The sequence below is a fragment of the Ranitomeya imitator genome, chromosome 2, assembly GCF_032444005.1.
Source record: "Ranitomeya imitator isolate aRanImi1 chromosome 2, aRanImi1.pri, whole genome shotgun sequence".
Taxonomy (NCBI): Eukaryota; Metazoa; Chordata; class Amphibia; order Anura; family Dendrobatidae; genus Ranitomeya; species Ranitomeya imitator.
The window spans coordinates 348,875,325-348,894,180 of record NC_091283.1 but is presented as its reverse complement, the minus strand read 5'-3'; the positions used below and the strand labels follow the sequence as shown (position 1 = coordinate 348,894,180).

The 18,856-nt window shown below is 47.2% G+C and overlaps 1 protein-coding gene across 1 annotated transcript in view; it reads left to right on the top strand.

The window, feature by feature from the left end:
* The window catches only part of LOC138666539 (uncharacterized), a 195,945-nt gene that overhangs the window by 148,374 nt on the left and 28,715 nt on the right, over nucleotides 1-18,856 (top strand). The window lies entirely within an intron of this gene.

The following is an 18,856-nucleotide window of genomic DNA, read 5'->3' as shown; positions in this document are numbered from 1 at the left end:
TTCATCTCAATACTTTGTAATATATCCTTTGTTGGCAATGACAGAGGTCAAACGTTTTCTGTAAGTCTTCACAAGGTTGCCACACACTGTTGTTGGCCCATTCCTCCATGCAGATCTCCTCTAGAGCAGTGATGTTTTTGGCTTTTCGCTTGGCAACACGGACTTTCAACTCCCTCCAAAGGTTTTCTATAGGGTTGAGATCTGGAGACTGGCTAGGCCACTCCAGGACCTTGAAATGCTTCTTACGAAGCCACTCCTTCGTTGCCCTGGCGGTGTGCTTTGGATCATCGTCATGTTGAAAGACCCAGCCACGTTTCATCTTCAATGCCCTTGCTGATGGAAGGAGGTTTGCACTCAAAATCTCACGATACATGGCCCCATTCATTCTTTCATGTACCCGGATCAGTCGTCCTGGCCCCTTTGCAGAGAAACAGCCCCAAAGCATGATGTTTCCACCACCATGCTTTACAGTAGGTATGGTGTTTGATGGATGCAACTCAGTATTCTTTTTACTCCAAACACGACAAGTTGTGTTTCTACCAAACAGTTCCAGTTTGGTTTCATCAGACCATAGGACATTCTCCCAAAACTCCTCTGGATCATCCAAATGCTCTCTAGCAAACTTCAGACGGGCCCGAACATGTACTGGCTTAAGCAGTGGGACACGTCTGGCACTGCAGGATCTGAGTCCATGGTGGCGTAGTGTGTTACTTATGGTAGGCCTTGTTACATTGTTCCCAGCTCTCTGCAGTTCATTCACTAGGTCCTCCCGCGTGGTTCTGGGATTTTTGCTCACCGTTCTTGTGATCATTCTGACCCCACGGGGTGGGATTTTGCGTGGAGCCCCAGATCGAGGGAGATTATCAGTGGTCTTGTATGTCTTCCATTTTCTAATTATTACTCCCACTGTTGATTTCTTCACTCCAAGCTGGTTGGCTATTGCAGATTCAGTCTTCCCAGGCTGGTGCAGGGCTTCAATTTTGTTTCTGGTGTCCTTTGACAGCTCTTTGGTCTTCACCATAGTGGAGTTTGGAGTCAGACTGTTTGAGGGTGTGCACAGGTGTCTTTTTATACTGATAACAAGTTTAAACAGGTGCCATTACTACAGGTAATGAGTGGAGGAAAGAGGAGACTCTTAAAGAAGAAGTTACAGGTCTGTGAGAGCCAGAAATCATGATTGTTTGTTTCTGACCAAATACTTATTTTCCACCATAATATGCAAAAAAAATGATAAAAAAACAGACAATGTGATTTTCTGGATTTTTTTTTCTCAGTTTGTCTCCCATAGTTGAGGTCTACCTATGATGTAAATTACAGACGCCTCTCATCTTTTTAAGTGGTGGAACTTGCACTATTGCTGACTGACTAAATACTTTTTTGCCCCACTGTATATATCGGATTAACCACACGAGAAATGAAAATTCGGGTTCGTGAGCATATTCACGATATTGAAAAAGCCAAAACCATCACGGACATGTCTCTCTTAAAAATGATACCACGCCATTTCAAAATTCACCATGACTGCAACCCTAAAAGCTTCCTCTTCAAAGCCATCGATCAAATTAACTTAGATTCTCGTGGTGGGGATCTGGCTAAATCCTTGGCACAATTAGAAAGTAAATGGATATACCGCCTGGACACGGTCACCCCTCGCGGCCTAAACGAAAACTTTGGTTTCATTTCTTTTTTGTAACCGTTCCTTTATGGATTGTTTTTAAAGTGTTTTTAATATTGGTATTCGTATTCCTTTTTTATAGGTTTTTATTAACTTGCTCTCATTCATTTTAGACTTACCCACACTGATGTTCCTTTACGTTGTTTTGTGCTCCACGACGGTACTGCCTGGATATCTGAAAGATGGCCCGGCCCAGATCAAGTATCCCACATGTCGGACTTCTCCATGTCCCTGGTTTTCCACTGGGTTTTTCTCCCCTTCTCCTTATGGAATGGCCTACAGCTATGACCGGAAGTCTCTTCAGAACCATTTCAAGGCTCCTGGATGAGGATAAGAATATCTCTCCACATCCACAAATTTTTTTCAAATTCCGGCACTGTTGGGACTTTATGTGGCAAAAAATAAGGAACTATGATGATGTCTATGGGGAAGCTCCCTGCCGTGACCTGTTTTGTAAGGACTCTATTTTATAGCATGGGCTTAATGGGCATCCAGAATTGGATACACCCTTCATATCGGGTTTTTCTTTCATTTTTTACCATCCCTACACCCCCTTGTTTTCACCATAGGTACATCTTTTAACCCTTATGTTTATATAATAAAAAAAGTTTTATTTCCCCACAACTTTCATACATTCCTCACCATCACCACTCACCCTTTTACACGTCATTTTTATACCCTGTACATATACTCTTATTAGCATTTTTTATATTACCTTTTTTATATATATCTTTTTTATTATATATACTGTTTACCACAGTCATCACCATGTCATAAACATGACTTTTTAGCATCGCCATGCCCATATCCGTTGATATCACTGTATAATATCACTGTATGTGACGGTTATACCTACCTTCCTTTAAGTGTTCCTTGACACCTAACATATTTCCCCACCACGTCAAGCATTTTACTCTCCATGACCCACCATCTCTCCTCCCTCCCCCCCTCTGTCCACCTTGTTATGTACACGTAGTACAACAGCACCACTTCCATGTTCCCACTTTCCGCGCACTCCCCATTACCATTTGGCAGGACTTAACCCCCTGTTTTCACGGTGGATTATCATACACCGCTATCACTGCTTGCCACGCACTTTCCCCTTTTAAACTTTCCCTCCCTTCCTCATTGCTCCTTTTATTGGGCATGGCACGCTCATTGTAATGTCACCTTTGGTGTGTCCCCGCCCTCGGCGCACATATTATTGTCTCTTTGTAAACTTTACCCCCCTGCTTTTTCAGGGCAACACCATCTACTGTTATTAAACATGCCCCACCCCCCTGTTCCACCCACGATTCGTAGGCTTCCTTACAATACCATAGGCATAGCTTCCAAGTTCCATCTTATCCCAATCCCGCCCAGTCTCCTCCCTTCATTATGGATCGATCCCGCCCAGCCATCTCCCACCCATGGCAGTTCGTCTTCCACTGCGCATGTCCCTATCTCCTGGTCCCGATGTCTACTGCGCACGCGTGGGTCCGGCACGCCCCCTCTGACTTCCGGAAGCGCTGTCTCCTGCGCTATTGATGACAGATACGGACCTCCCCCTCCCTGGAGCCAGATTATAAAAACACCGCTGACACTTAACAAACCATCCACGCCCCATTTAGAAGAAGCTAGTGGCGAAACGGCGCTTGTTGGGCGCAGGAGGCCTCCACCTCACCCAGACTTGGCGCGCACAGACTCCTGACACATACCATTCACAGGTATTTATCCACTTATGAAGTGAGGCTTGTGTTATATGATATAACCTATCAGTGCATACGGTGATATTTTCACTCCCCAGTGTTTATTACAGCACTTTTTGATGCCAATACACTGAGTACAACTGCATGGTTATCATATGCCCCCTCCCTCTCTCACTTTAACACAGTATTACCTGATATATGGTTCTGTGCGCTGTGCACGTAATTACGGCACTTATATACCAGTAGCTGTCTTTATTTGGCATACTTTATGCAGCCCCATGATCTAATATTTAGCTCTCTTGGATATATTTGTCTACTGTACCGCAGTGCTGTGGGGTGCCTCCTCCGGGATCTGGAGGTTTCCGTTCCCCCCCTCCGTCTTTGTCTAATTTTATCTGTTACACACTTTTAGAACAAGTTTTGAATAAATTTATTGTTTTTATTGGTATTTTCTTTCTCACTTCATTTTTTCTACCCCTTTTTTTCAAATGGGTACCACCATTTGAAAATGTGTTGATATTTCATGTCGAAGTGACTCCAGCCTGTGCTATATATAGGACTGTGGGAATAATCAAGATGGGCATTAGCAGCTTCACCTCGTTACCACTCTGGTACCGGCACGGTAAGTCTGCGACTACCACCTTCTCCTCTTGCGAAATACCTCTTAATGCTTTTCTGAGCACTTCCACATCTTCCCTTAAGGCCTTATTCACACTTAGCCACGTTGACAGGTGACCTCTGAGTTCAGAGACTTCCTTCTCCAGCTCATCCACCCTGTGCTCTGCCAATTGGTTCAGGAACCTTTCTCATTCAACATGGTCTTTCACTGTCTCTTTAATCATCTCTATTTCATGATCCTGTTCTCTTTTGGCTAGCACGTGTCACACCATCACTTCTTTAAATAATTTCAGATGGGCCACTTGCTCACCCACACTCTGCTGCTTCAGAGTTTTACCTATTTCTTCATTAACAGGTTCAACCCTCTCTTGGGCTTCAGCAGTGACAACCTTAGCCTCGTCCCGATTCCCGGGGACTTCAGAGTACTTCGCCCACTCCGGCAAATCTTCACAAGCTGCAACTGATTCAGCCCCTTTGCCTTTTTTTCATCTCCGGCGACAGGAGGTAGACTTGCTATTTGTGCTTGAGTCGGCCTTACTACACTCTTTCCCACTGGCGTCATCATCTGAATGGGAGTCACCACCACCATCTGTCTCACACCTCCAGAGGCGTATCTAGGGGCAAAAATTCATTTCGGCGCTACCCCCCCCCCCCCAGGTCATATGTGATTTTCACACTTAGTCATGTACCCACGAGCTCCTCTCCCTAATTAATATTCAGTGAAAAACTGAGAGAAGCAGAAGAGAAGCTCGTTGTCGTTGAATTCTCACAACGCATGCACTGCACACTTTTAGGATTCTCCCTGGCTGGTGGACAGTTATTTGTGTCATCAAAAGCATGTGATTTGTATACTTCTGACCACATTCCGACTAGACGTGCCCGGCCTCGCTTAGTTCATTTTCATTGAGTGAAGCCACACATGTCTAGTCAGCATGTGACCGCATTTATGTAAATCACCAGCACGAGAGAATCCTGACAGCGTGCAGTGCGCACTGTGAGAAGTCAGAAGTCTGCAGTCACAAAGAATGACTGCAGACTCATTACAAGCCTGGACAACCCCTTTAATGCTCCTAACGTAAATAAAAACATGACTTAGTCAGTATCACAAATAACATTTACATCCAGGTACCTTATAGATGGCGTCATCTCTGGAGCCGTTCTCCTTCTTTTCTTCATCTTGTCCAGACCCCTGGTATGATAAGGTAATTCAGTACCACAATGGACATAGAGGTCAGAGCACATACAGTGACCTGACAATAACCCAAAAACATAGAACGAGCTCTGAGACGTGGGAACTCTGCTGACCGCAATCCCTAATCCTCTCCAACCACACTAGAGGCAGCCGTGGATTGCGCCTAACGCTCCCTATGCAACTCGTCACAGCCTGAGAAACTAGCTAGCCTGAAGATAGAAAATAAGCCTACCTTGCCTCAGAGAAATACCCCAAAGGAAAAGGCAGCCCCCACATGTAATGACTGTGAGTTAAGATGAAAAAACAAATGTAGAGATGAAATAGATTTAGCAAAGTGAGGCCCGACTTTCTGAACAGAGCGAGGATAGGAAAGGTAACTTTGCGGTCAACACAAAACCCTACAAAAACCACGCAAAGGGGGCAAAAAGACCCTCCGTACCGAACTAACGGCACGGAGGTACACCCTCTGCGTCCCAGAGCTTCCAGCAAGCAGAAAAAAACAAATAGACAAGCTGGACAGAAAAAAACAGCAAACAAAATAGCAAAGAGGAACTTAGCTATGCAGAGCAGCAGGCCACAGGAACGATCCAGGAGGAAACAGGTCCAATACTAGAACATTGACTGGAGGCCAGGATCAAGGCACTAGGTGGAGTTAAATAGAGCAGCACCTAACGACTTCACCACATTACCTGAGGAAGGAAACTCAGAAGCCGCAGTACCACTTTCCTCCACCAACGGAAGCTCACAGAGAGAATCAGCCGAAGTACCACTTGTGACCACAGGAGGGAGCTCTGCCACAGAATTCACAACAGTACCCCCCCCTTGAGGAGGGGTCACCGAACCCTCACCAGAGCCCCCAGGACGACCAGGATGAGCCACATGAAAGGCACGAACAAGATCAGGGGCATGGACATCAGAGGCAAAGACCCAGGAATTATCTTCCTGAGCATAACCCTTCCACTTAACCAGATACTGGAGTTTCCGTCTTGAAACACGAGAATCCAAAATCTTCTCCACAATATACTCCAACTCCCCTCCACCAAAACCGGGGCAGGAGGATCAACAGATGGAACCATAGGTGCCACGTATCTCCGCAACAATGACCTATGGAATACGTTATGTATGGAAAAAGAATCTGGAAGGGTCAGACGAAAAGACACAGGATTAAGAACCTCAGAAATCCTATACGGACCAATGAAACAAGGTTTAAACTTAGGAGAGGAAACCTTCATAGGAATATGACGAGAAGATAACCAAACCAAATCCACAACACGAAGTTGGGGACCCACACAGTGTCTGCGATTAGCGAAACGTTGAGCCTTCTCCTGGGACAAAGTCAAATTGTCCACTACATGAGTCCAAATCTGCTGCAACCTGTCCACCACAGTATCCACACCAGGACAGTCCGAAGACTCAACCTGCCCTGAAGAGAAACGAGGATGGAACCCAGAGTTGCAGAAAAACGGCGAAACCAAGGTAGCCGAGCTGGCCCGATTATTAAGGGCGAACTCAGCCAAAGGCAAAAAGGACACCCAGTCATCCTGATCAGCAGAAACAAAGCATCTCAGATATGTTTCCAAGGTCTGATTGGTTCGTTCGGTCTGGCCATTAGTCTGAGGATGGAAAGCCGAGGAAAAAGACAAGTCAATGCCCATCCTACCACAAAAGGCTCGCCAAAACCTCGAAACAAACTGGGAACCTCTGTCAGAAACGATATTCTCTGGAATGCCATGTAAACGAACCACATGCTGGAAGAACAATGGCACCAAATCAGAGGAGGAAGGTAATTTAGACAAGGGTACCAAATGGACCATCTTAGAGAAGCGATCACAGACCACCCAAATGACTGACATCTTTTGAGAGACGGGAAGATCTGAAATAAAATCCATAGAGATATGTGTCCAAGGCCTCTTCGGGACCGGCAAGGGCAAAAGCAACCCACTGGCACGAGAACAGCAGGGCTTAGCCCGAGCACAAATCCCACAGGACTGCACAAAAGAACGCACATCCCGCGACAGAGATGGCCACCAAAAGGATCTAGCCACTAACTCTCTGGTACCAAAGATTCCAGGATGACCAGCCAATACCGAACAATGAACCTCAGAGATAACTTTATTCGTCCACCTATCAGGGACAAACAGCTTCTCCGCTGGGCAACGATCAGCTATATTAGCCAGAAATTTTTGCAGCACCCGCCGCAAATCAGGGGAGATGGCAGACACAATTACTCCCTCTTTGAGGATACCCGCCGGCTCAGATAAACCCGGAGAGTCGGGCACAAAACTCCTAGACAGAGCATCCGCCTTCACATTTTTAGAGCCCGGAAGGTACGAAATCACAAAGTCAAAACGGGCAAAAAACAGCGACCAACGAGCCTGTCTAGGATTTAACCGCATGGCAGACTCTAGATAAGTCAAATTTTTATGATCAGTCAAGACCACAACGCGATGCTTAGCTCCTTCAAGCCAATGACGCCACTCCTCGAATGCCCACTTCATGGCCAGCCAGAGGCGTAGCTAGAGCTTTTGCCGCCCGGGGCTGATCCCGAGTTTGGCGCCCCCCCCCCCCCCCCATCTCAATACACACAAAGGTTACCAAAAATGGTTTTCCTGTTTTGTAGAACTTAAACTGGGCCTAATGGTGTCACCCCCACATGCCACACCTGTGACTTAATACCACCACACCATGACCAGGCCACATAGTGACCGAATAATACTACATACAAGGGACAAATACCACCGCACCATTTCCAGACCACATATTACCACCACATAGTGACTGAATACTACAATACTGATCAGTAATAAAAAAAAAACCACAATACTATCACCATAAGTGCCAGTATTCACAGGAGATCTGTACTTAGTATGCAGTGTCTGTGTAGAGGTAATACAGAGATCACTGGTGACATTGTACACAGGACCGCTGTATATAGTATACAGTGTATAGTGTCAGTGTATAGGTAACACTGACTCACCAGTGACGTCTCTAGGTGAAGTCCTTCATCTTTCATCCAGCACAGACCGCCATCATTCCTTCCAGCCAGGACTCGTTTGTGCAGGAAATAACACAGTTATCTCGAGCTCCGCTTGCAGAACACATTACTTAATTTTTCACAACTTCTACATTACACCACATGAAGAAAAAAAGGTGATAGTGTCACTCTGCACAGTAACAGGACCGCCCCCCCATTTAAAACAGTATACTCAAAAAATAAAATAAATACATCACTGCAGTAACAATATCCCTTAATTATCCCCTATGGTAATAATATTCCCCACCCTGGCCCCGTTTATCTCATTCCTGGCTCCAGCCATATGTTGTCGTATCCTGCCCTCATGAGTATCCATTCTACCCCATATGATCTCCCCATCCTGCCCCACCAGCCTCCATCGTATCCGTCCTGCCCCATGATCCAATCCTGCCCCGTGTCTCCAATCATGCCCCGTATCTACATTCTGCCCATGCCTCAAGTCCTGCCCCCAGTGTGTCCAGCATATTACCCCCATGTTGTCCAGCAATCTGCCCCAGTGTGTCCAGCATATTACCCCCATGTTGTCCAGCAATCTGCCCCAGTGTGTCCAGCATATTACCCCCAGTGTGTCCAGCAATCTGCCCCAGTATGTCCAGCATATTACCCCCAGTGTGTCCAGCAATCTGCCCTCAGTGTGTCCAGCAATCTGCCCCAGTGTCCAGCCTTTCCCCAGTGTGTCCAGCAGTCTGCCCCAGTGTGTCCAGCATATTACCCCCAGTGTCCAGCATTGCCCCAGTGTGTCCAGTATATTACCCCCAGTGTGTCCAGCAATCTGCCCCAGTGTCCAGCATTGCCCCAGTGTGTCCAGAAGTCTGCCCCAGGGTCTCCAGCATTGCCTCAATGTGTCCAGAAATCTGCCCCAGGGTCTCCAGTATTGCCCCAGTGTGTCCAGCAATCTGCCCCAGGGTCTCCAGTATTGCCCCAGTGTGTCCAGCAATCTGCCCCATGGTCTCCTGTATTGCCCCAGTGTGTCCAGCATTCTGCCCCATGGTCTCCAGTATTGCCCCGGTGTGTCCAGCAATCTGCCCCATGGTCTCCAGTATTGCCCCAGTATGTCCAGAAGTCTGCCCCAGGGTCTCCAGCATTGCCTCAATGTGTCCTGAAATCTGCCCCATGGTCTCCAGTATTCAGTGTGTCCAGCATTCTGCCCCATAGTCTCCTGTACTGCCCCAGTGTGTCCAGCATTCTGCCCCATGGTCTCCAGTATTGCCCCAGTGTGTCCAGCAATCTGCCCCATGGTCTCCTGTATTGCCCCAGTGTGTCCAGCAATCTGCCCCATGGTCTCCTGTATTGCCCCAGTGTGTCCAGCAATCTGCCCCATGGTCTCCTGTATTGCCCCAGTGTGTCCAGCAATCTGCCCCATAGTCTCCTGTATTGCCCCAGTGTGTCCAGCAATCTGCCCCATGGTCTCCTGTATTGCCCCAGTGTGTCCAGCATTCTGCCCCATGGTCTCCAGTACTGCCCCAGTGTGTCCAGCAATCTGCCCCATGGTCTCCAGCATTGCCCCAGCCCCAGACAGTCAGACATAAAGAAAAAAAAAAAAAAAGTAAAATCCTCACCTCTCCCGTTCCCAGCGCAGGTCCGGTGCAGTCAGCGTCTCTCCGGCTCTGCGACGCTCAGGACAGAGAGGCAGAGCGGCGCGCACAGTAGTGACGTCATCGCGCCCTCTGCTCTGAGACGTCGCAGAGTCAGAGGAGGCTGCAGCTGCCGGCGCCGCAGGAACCAGGAGAGGTGAGTATAGAGCGGGGGGCGGGGGCGGGACCCGGGGGTGGGGGGAGCTGGCCCTGGTCGTGGCGGCGGACGGCGCCGTCCGAAGATTTAAAGGGGCGTCTTTTTTTTTTTTTTTTTTTTATCTTCTTCTCCTGCAGCGCCGGCCGCCCCCAGCATTGTGCCGCCCGGGGCGGACCGCCCCCCCCGCACCCCCCTTCCTACGCCACTGTGGCCAGCAATTCTCGATTGCTCACATCATAATTTCGCTCAGCAGGCGAAAACTTCCTGGAAAAGAAGGCGCATGGTTTCATCACCGAGCAATCAGAACTTCTCTGTGACAAAACAGCCCCTGCTCCAATCTCAGAAGCATCAACCTCGACCTGGAATGGAAGCGAAACATCTGGTTGACACAACACAGGGGCAGAAGAAAAACGACGCTTCAACTCTTGAAAAGCTTCCACAGCAGCAGAAGACCAATTGACCACATCAGCACCCTTCTTGGTCAAATCGGTCAATGGTTTAGCAATACTAGAAAAATTGCAGATGAAGCGACGATAAAAATTAGCAAAGCCCAGGAACTTTTGCAGACTTTTCAGAGATGTCGGCTGAGTCCAATCATGGATGGCTTGGACCTTAACAGGGTCCATCTCGATAGTAGAAGGGGAAAAGATGAACCCCAAAAATGAAACCTTCTGAACACCAAAGAGACACTTTGATCCCTTCACAAACAAAGAATTAGCACGCAGGACCTGAAACACCATTCTGACCTGCTTTACATGAGACTCCCAATCATCCGAGAAGATCAAAATGTCATCCAAGTACACAATCAGGAATTTATCCAGGTACTCTCGGAAGATGTCATGCATAAAGGACTGAAACACTGATGGAGCATTGGCAAGTCCGAATGGCATTACTAGATACTCAAAATGGCCCTCGGGCGCATTAAATGCAGTTTTCCATTCATCGCCTCGCTTAATACGCACAAGATTATACGCACCACGAAGAACTATCTTGGTGAACCAACTAGCCCCCTTAATCCGAGCAAACAAATCAGATAACAACGGCAAGGGGTACTGAAATTTAACCGTGATCTTATTTAGAAGGCGGTAATCTATACAAGGTCTCAGCGAACCATCCTTCTTGGCTACAAAAAAGAACCCTGCTCCCAATGGCGACGATGACGGGCGAATATGACCCTTCTCCAAGGACTCCTTCACATAACTCCGCATAGCGGCGTGCTCAGGCACAGACAAATTAAACAGTCGACCTTTTGGGAATTTACTACCAGGAATCAAATCGATAGCACAATCCCTATGCGGAGGTAGGGTATCTGACTTGGGCTCATCAAATACATCCCGGTAATCAGACAAGAACTCTGGAACCTCAGAAGGGGTGGATGACGAAATAGTCAGAAATGGGACATCACCATGTACCCCCTGACAACCCCAGCTGGACACAGACATGGATTTCCAATCTAATACTGGATTATGGACTTGTAGCCATGGCAACCCCAACACGACCACATCATGCAGATTATGCAACACCAGAAAGCAAATAACCTCCTGATGTGCAGGAGCCATGCACATGGTCAGCTGGGTCCAGTACTGAGGCTTATTCTTGGCCAAAGGCGTAGCATCAATTCCTCTCAATGGAATAGGACACTGCAAGGGCTCCAAGAAAAACCCACAACTCCTAGCATACTCCAAGTCCATCAAATTCAGGGCAGCGCCTGAATCCACAAATGCCATGACAGAATACGATGACAAAGAGCAGATCAAGGTAACGGACAGAAGAAATTTTGACTGTACAGTACCAATGGTGGCAGACCTAGCGAACCGCTTAGTGCGCTTAGGACAATCAGAGATAGCATGAGTGGAATCACCACAGTAGAAACACAGCCCATTCAGACGTCTGTGTTCTTGCCGTTCAACTCTGGTCAAAGTCCTATTGCACTGCATAGGCTCAGGTTTAAGCTCAGGTAATACCGCCAAATGGTGCACAGATTTACGCTCACGCAAGCGTCGACCGATCTGAATGGCCAAAGACATAGACTTATTCAGACCAGCAGGCATAGGAAATCCCACCATGACATCCTTAAGGGCTTCAGAGAGACCCTTTCTGAAAATAGCTGCGAGCGCACCTTCATTCCATTGAGTGAGTAAGGACCACTTTCTAAATTTCTGACAATATACCTCTATCTCATCCTGACCCTGACACAGAGCCAGCAAATTTTTCTCTGCCTGATCCACTGAATTAGGTTCATCGTACAGCAATCCGAGAGCCAGGAAAAACGCATCGATATTACTTAATGCAGGATCTCCTGACGCAAGAGAAAATGCCCAGTCCTGAGGGTCGCCACGTAAAAAAGAAATAATGATCCTAACTTCTTGAACTGGGTCACCAGAGGAGCGAGGTTTCAAAGCTAGAAATAGTTTACAATTATTTTTGAAACTCAGAAATTTAGTTCTATCTCCAAAAAACAAATCAGGAATAGGAATTCTCGGTTCTAACATAGAATTCTGAACCACAAAGTCTTGAATATTTTGTACTCTTGCCGTGAGCTGATCCACACATGAAGACAGACCTTTAATGTCCATCGCTACACCTGTGTCCTGAACCACCCAAATGTCTAGGGGAAAAAAAAAGGCAAAACACAGTGCAGAGAAAAAAAAATGGTCTCAGAACTTCTTTTTTCCCTCTATTGAGAATCATTAGTACTTTGGGCCTCCAGTACTGTTATGATAAGGTAATTCAGTACCACAATGGACATAGAGGTCAGAGCACATACAGTGACCTGACAATAACCCAAAAACATAGAACGAGCTCTGAGAAGTGGGAACTCTGCTGACCGCAATCCCTAATCCTCTCCAACCACACTAGAGGCAGCCGTGGATTGCGCCTAACGCTCCCTATGCAACTCGGCACAGCCTGAGAAACTAGCTAGCCTGAAGATAGAAAATAAGCCTACCTTGCCTCAGAGAAATACCCCAAAGGAAAAGGCAGCCCCCACATGTAATGACTGAGTTAAGATGAAAAAACAAATGTAGAGATGAAATAGATTTAGCAAAGTGAGGCCCGACTTTCTGAACAGAGCGAGGATAGGAAAGGTAACTTTGCGGTCAACACAAAACCCTACAAAAACCACGCAAAGGGGGCAAAAAGACCCTTCGTACCGAACTAACGGCACGGAGGTACACCCTCTGCGTCCCAGAGCTTCCAGCAAGCAGAAAAAAACAAATAGACAAGCTGGACAGAAAAAAACAGCAAACAAAATAGCAAAGAGGAACTTAGCTATGCAGAGCAGCAGGCCACAGGAACGATCCAGGAGGAAACAGGTCCAATACTAGAACATTGACTGGAGGCCAGGATCAAGGCACTAGGTGGAGTTAAATAGAGCAGCACCTAACGACTTCACCACATCACCTGAGGAAGGAAACTCAGAAGCCGCAGTACCACTTTCCTCCACCAACGGAAGCTCACAGAGAGAATCAGCCGAAGTACCACTTGTGACCACAGGAGGGAGCTCTGCCACAGAATTCACAACAGACCCCATGATGGGTTTTCTCATCTACAGCCGTCTCTGCAGACTTCCATCTGAGCCGTGTCATTAAGTTGGGCCTGTTCACCATTTTCCTTTGTCATGCCCACCTTAGGACTGTCAACTCTAGGGGCCGCATTCTCAACATTACTACCTCCCATACACATTATTTCCACAAACACTTCACCCTTTTTCCACCAGTCCCACAGTGCTTCCAAATCTTGTCCTATTACAATAGGACACGGCAAGTTCGGGACTACAGCCACCTAATGGTATGTGGAAACATCAGCGGTGACAATGTAGAGAGTGGCTACCTGAAGATCTTTAGTGTCCCCACCTATGTCAGTTACTTTCGCCTTTGTCCCAGGTGACACAGAACTTCCTGGAAGGGTTCTCAGCAAAGACTCTTCTCTCCCCGGGTCTATCAACCCCCGCACATGCTCTCCATCCAGCCAAAAAGGACACAGTTGTGACTCCTCACTGATTGCCACCCCATTTTTAGCTTTGCCCCCTTTTGGGCAAGTGCTCCGCTTCTTGACACCACCCCTGTCCGGGTTACAGCCCTGTTTTAGGACTCTGCCCCTTTTGGGCAACCATCCCCGTTTGAGTCCCCACCCACTATTAAGGATACCCCCACGGCACTCAGTGGACTTCCCCACGGCACTCAGGCCCCAGTTCGCACAGTATACACACTATGTCCCTGGGCTTGCACTGGCCCTTTAAGAGTCTGCATGAAGGAATTTTTTTTTTATATATGTCACTTCTCCAGCTCCCGCTGGTTTTGACCCAGCTCTCGCTGCAGACACATACAACTGGCACCTCCGGCTGCCGACCACAAGCCACTGCCACTGCAGCTCCACCTGCTGCGTAACCTCTTGCTGCAACTGCAGCTATGCTCCACAAGGCTCTGTACGGCTCCACCGCAAACTTCGTGGACCCGCCGATCCACAGCAATATGCTTGTCAGCTTCGTAACCCCGCCGAGTTACAGCCAGGTGCAATCTTCGTGGCCGCGCCGAGCCACAGCAATTAACTCTGAACGTGCCACCTGGAACGTTGCCCGCATTCTCCACCATATGTAAGATGGCTTTTACTGAGTGTATTGGGGGACACTCGCTTGGCATGGGATTCAAGCACCCAGGCACGTTTTTTTCAAACAAAACAGTATATTCGGTTTATTAAGGTATCATAAACCACATCATGAGCAGTCCATTTACACACTGGACCAGGACATCACATCAAGTCTCAGATCCTTAGTCTGCGGCAAATAAACACGCTGGTCCACCTTTGACCAGTTGCCGTAGGTTACCACACAGTTCATATCACAAGTACCACAGTCTGTATAGGTACCTGACGGTAGCTCCTGCTCCACCTGCTTACTCCTTGTCAGTCCTGTCTTCCGGCAGAGCTGCCTCACAAGAATTACCAACTTGGCTGTGCGGCATATCTTAGTCAGTCCAGATCCACCGAAGGACGGTAGCTTCCCCAACCCAGACCATCCAGGACCACAGTTTGACTGTGCGCTGCTCAGGGATCCGGTCCTACTCGCAGGACCTCCCAACACACCAGCATGTGGCCTGTCCAGGTGCTGTTCAGGACATTAGTCCAACACCCCAGGACACCAGGTCTGAAGCCCCACCAGGAAGCCTTCTCCCAGGTCTTCCAACACAGGCTTCAAACAAGAAACTCACAGCGAACATGTGACCCACACCCTGGTCACATTATAAACCTTTTAACCACTCCCCTGGGTGGGAGCGGGTGTGTGTGGCTAGTTTGTCCCGCCCATCTCACATTATTAGCCCTACCAGCCTCCCATGATAAAACATACCAAATACTTGTGGGACTATAGGTCCCAGAACACCACATCGCTTCAGGCTGGCAGCGGAGAGTCTCCTCTGCGACACATATATCGGCCATTCACAATACTGCCGGACTTTATCACATTATCACAGTCATGCCTGCGATTGCCATGCACTCTTACGGCCTCAAAACACCTCTGTGCGCATACTGGGGAGACCATGCAGCGCCCCCTACCTGTTACAAGGGTCACTGCATCACAATATATACTACATACATACTACATACATGCTACATACTACATACATACATACTACATACATACATTACATACAGACATGCAGTACATTACATGCAATACATACATACAGACATACAGTACATTAAACATAGAGTACATACTCACCATTACATGTCACTTTGTTCCCCGAAGCCAGTGTCATCTGTAAAAAAATATGAAAATAACAAACAACCAATATACTCCCTGTCCGCAGAAATCCACGAGTGTCCCACGACAATATCCCATGGAGAACGGCAGCATCAGCTGATGCGACCGCTCTCCAGGGGCTCTAGGAACACAATGACGGGAGGAAGGTATCCTTCCACACTGTATTTCTCTGCCGCTGTAAAAAAAAAGTTCCTAGTCTCACTTTTGGCATTGCTGTGTGATAAATTTTCCCACGCAGCAATTGCCATAAAGTGAGACTTTGAACTATAGTAACCTCAGTGATGCACTGCAGGAGCCATTATCTCCTGTCAGTGTGTCACTGAGGGTCTTATAGAGCAGTGACATCACCCGATGTCACTGTTCCATAGTGGAGATCGTTGTGGGACACTCGTTATTAATTGGACTACGGCGGACAGGTAGTATACGGTTTATTATTTTACGTTTTTTGCAGGCGCTGAATTGTGGTAAGTATGGTTAAATGAAGAATTTTAAAATACTTTTTTCCTAACGTGTTTGTGTTTTATTAACCCTTTATTACTATTTGATTAATAATGGAGAGGCGTCTTATTGACGCCTCTCCGTCATTAACCCGGCTTAATGTCACCTTACAATAGCAAGGTGACATTAACCCCTTATTACCCCATATCCCACTGCTACATGGGAGTGGGAAGAGAGGGGCTAAGTGCCAGAATTGGCACATCTTACAGATGCGCCATTTCTGCGGTGGCTGCGGACTGGTATTTGTAGCCGGGGGGGCAATATCCATGGCCCCTCTCTAGGCTATGAATATCAACCCACAGCTATCTGCATAGCCTTTCTGGCTGTAAAATATAGGGGGACCCCACGTCATTTTTTGGGGGGTCCCCCTATTTTAATAGCCAGTAAAGGCTACGCAGACAGCTGCGGGCTGATATTCATGGCAGGCTACAAATATTGGCCCCCGGCGGTCGGCTTTCCCCCTCTGGCGCAGAAAATTGTGCAGGAGCCCACGCCATTTTTTTCCGTTTTTTTTTAATTCAATGCTCATTAAGGCCTCTTTCACACTTGCGTCAGTACGGGTCCGTCGCTATGCGTCGGGCCAACGTACCGACGCACGTTGTGAAATTTATGCACAACGTGGGCAGCGGATGCAGTTTTTCAATGCATCTGCTGCCCATTCTGAAGTCCGGGGAGGAGGGGGTGGAGTTTCAGCCGCGCATGCGCGGTAGAAAATGGCAGACGCAACGGACAAAAAAACCTTCACTTGAACGTTTTTTCGTGCCGACGGTTTGCCAAAACACGACGGATCCGTTGCACGACAGACGCGACGTGTGGCCATCCGTCGCAATCCGTCGCTAATACAAGTTTATGGGTAAAAAACGCATCCTGCGAGCACATTTGCAGGATCTGTTTTTTTCCCAAAACGACGGATTGCAACAGATTGTCAAAAACGCAAGTGTGAAAGTAGCCTTAGAAACATCGGCCTTTCTATTATGTATCTATGGATATATCTATCTATAGATATATTTATAGATAGATATATCTATAGATACATAGATGAATCTATCCATATATCTGGCTGCTTTCACACATGAGGTTTTTGCCGTCAGGCACAATCCGGTGAGTTTTGAAAAAAACGGATCCGTTTTTTTCCACTGGATCCGTTTTTTTTCCACCGGATCCGTTTTCTTCTGCCAGATCCGTTTTTTTGTGCCGGATCTGTTTTTTTTCCACCGGATCCGTTTTTTTCCTCCTGATCCGTTTTTTCTGCCGGATCCGTTTTTTCCACCGGAACCGTTTTTTTCAAAACTCGCAGGATTGTGCCTGACGGCAAAAACCTGATGTGTGAAAGCAGCCAGATACATGGATAGATACATCTATATATCTATAGATATATCTATCTATAAATATATCTATGGATAGATATATCCATAGATATATAACAGAAAGGCCGATGTTTCTAAGGCTACTTTCACACTTGCGTTTTTAGCAATCCGTCATTTTGGGAAAAAACGGATCCTGCAAATGTGCTCGCAGGATGCGTTTTTTACCCATAGACCTGTGTTAGTGACGGATCGCCACACATCGCGTCCGCCGTGCAACGGATCCGTCGTGTTTAGGCGGACCGTCGGGATGAAAAAACGTTCAAGTGAAAAAATTTTTGTCCGTCGCATCTGCCATTTTCTGCCACGCATGTGCGGCTGAAACTCCGCCCCCTCCTCCCCGGAGTTCAGAATGGGCAGCGGATGCGTTGAAAAACTGTATACGCTGCCCACGTCATGCACAAATTTCACAACGTGCGTCGGTACGTCGGCCCGACGCATAGCGACAGACCTGTACCGACGCAAGTGTGAAAGATAACACTGCCCACGCAGTATATAACACTGCCCACATAGTATATAACACTGCCCACGTAGTACATAACACTGCCCACGTAGTACATAACACTGCCCACGTAGTACATAACACTGCCCACGTAGTATATAACACTGCCCATGCAATATATAACACTGCCCACGTAGTATATAACAGGGGCTCTCCAAACGCGACATGGTGTCCGCTAACGATTGGAGCTAATTTTTCATTCAAAAGTCAAATGGCGCTCCTTCCCTTGCCGTGTGCACAAACAGTGGTTTGTGACCACATATGAGGTATCGGTGTACTCAGGAGAAATTGCCCAACACATTTTAGGATCTATTTTATCCTGTTGCCCATGTGGAAATGAACAAATTGAGGCTAAAAGAAATTTTTTGTGAAAAAAAAAGTACTTTTTCATTTTTACGGATCAATTTGTGAAGCACCTGGGGGTTCAAAGTGCTCACTATGCATCTAGATAAGTTCCTTGGGGGGTCTAGTTTCCAAAATGGGGTCACTTGTGGGGAGCTCCAATGTTTAGGCACACAGGGGCTCGCCAAACACGACATGGTGTCCGCTAAAGATTGGAGCCAATTTTTCATTGAAAAAGTCAAATGGCGCTCCTTCCCTTCTGAATCTTGTCGTGCGCCCAAACAATAGTTCCCCCCCCCCCACATATGGGGTATCGGTGTACTCAGGACAAATTGTACAATAACTTTTGGGGTCCAGTTTCTCTTTTTACCCTTGGGAAAATAAAAAAAATTGTTGCTAAAAGATCATTTTTGTGACTAAAAAGTTAAATGTTCATTTTTTCCTTCCATGT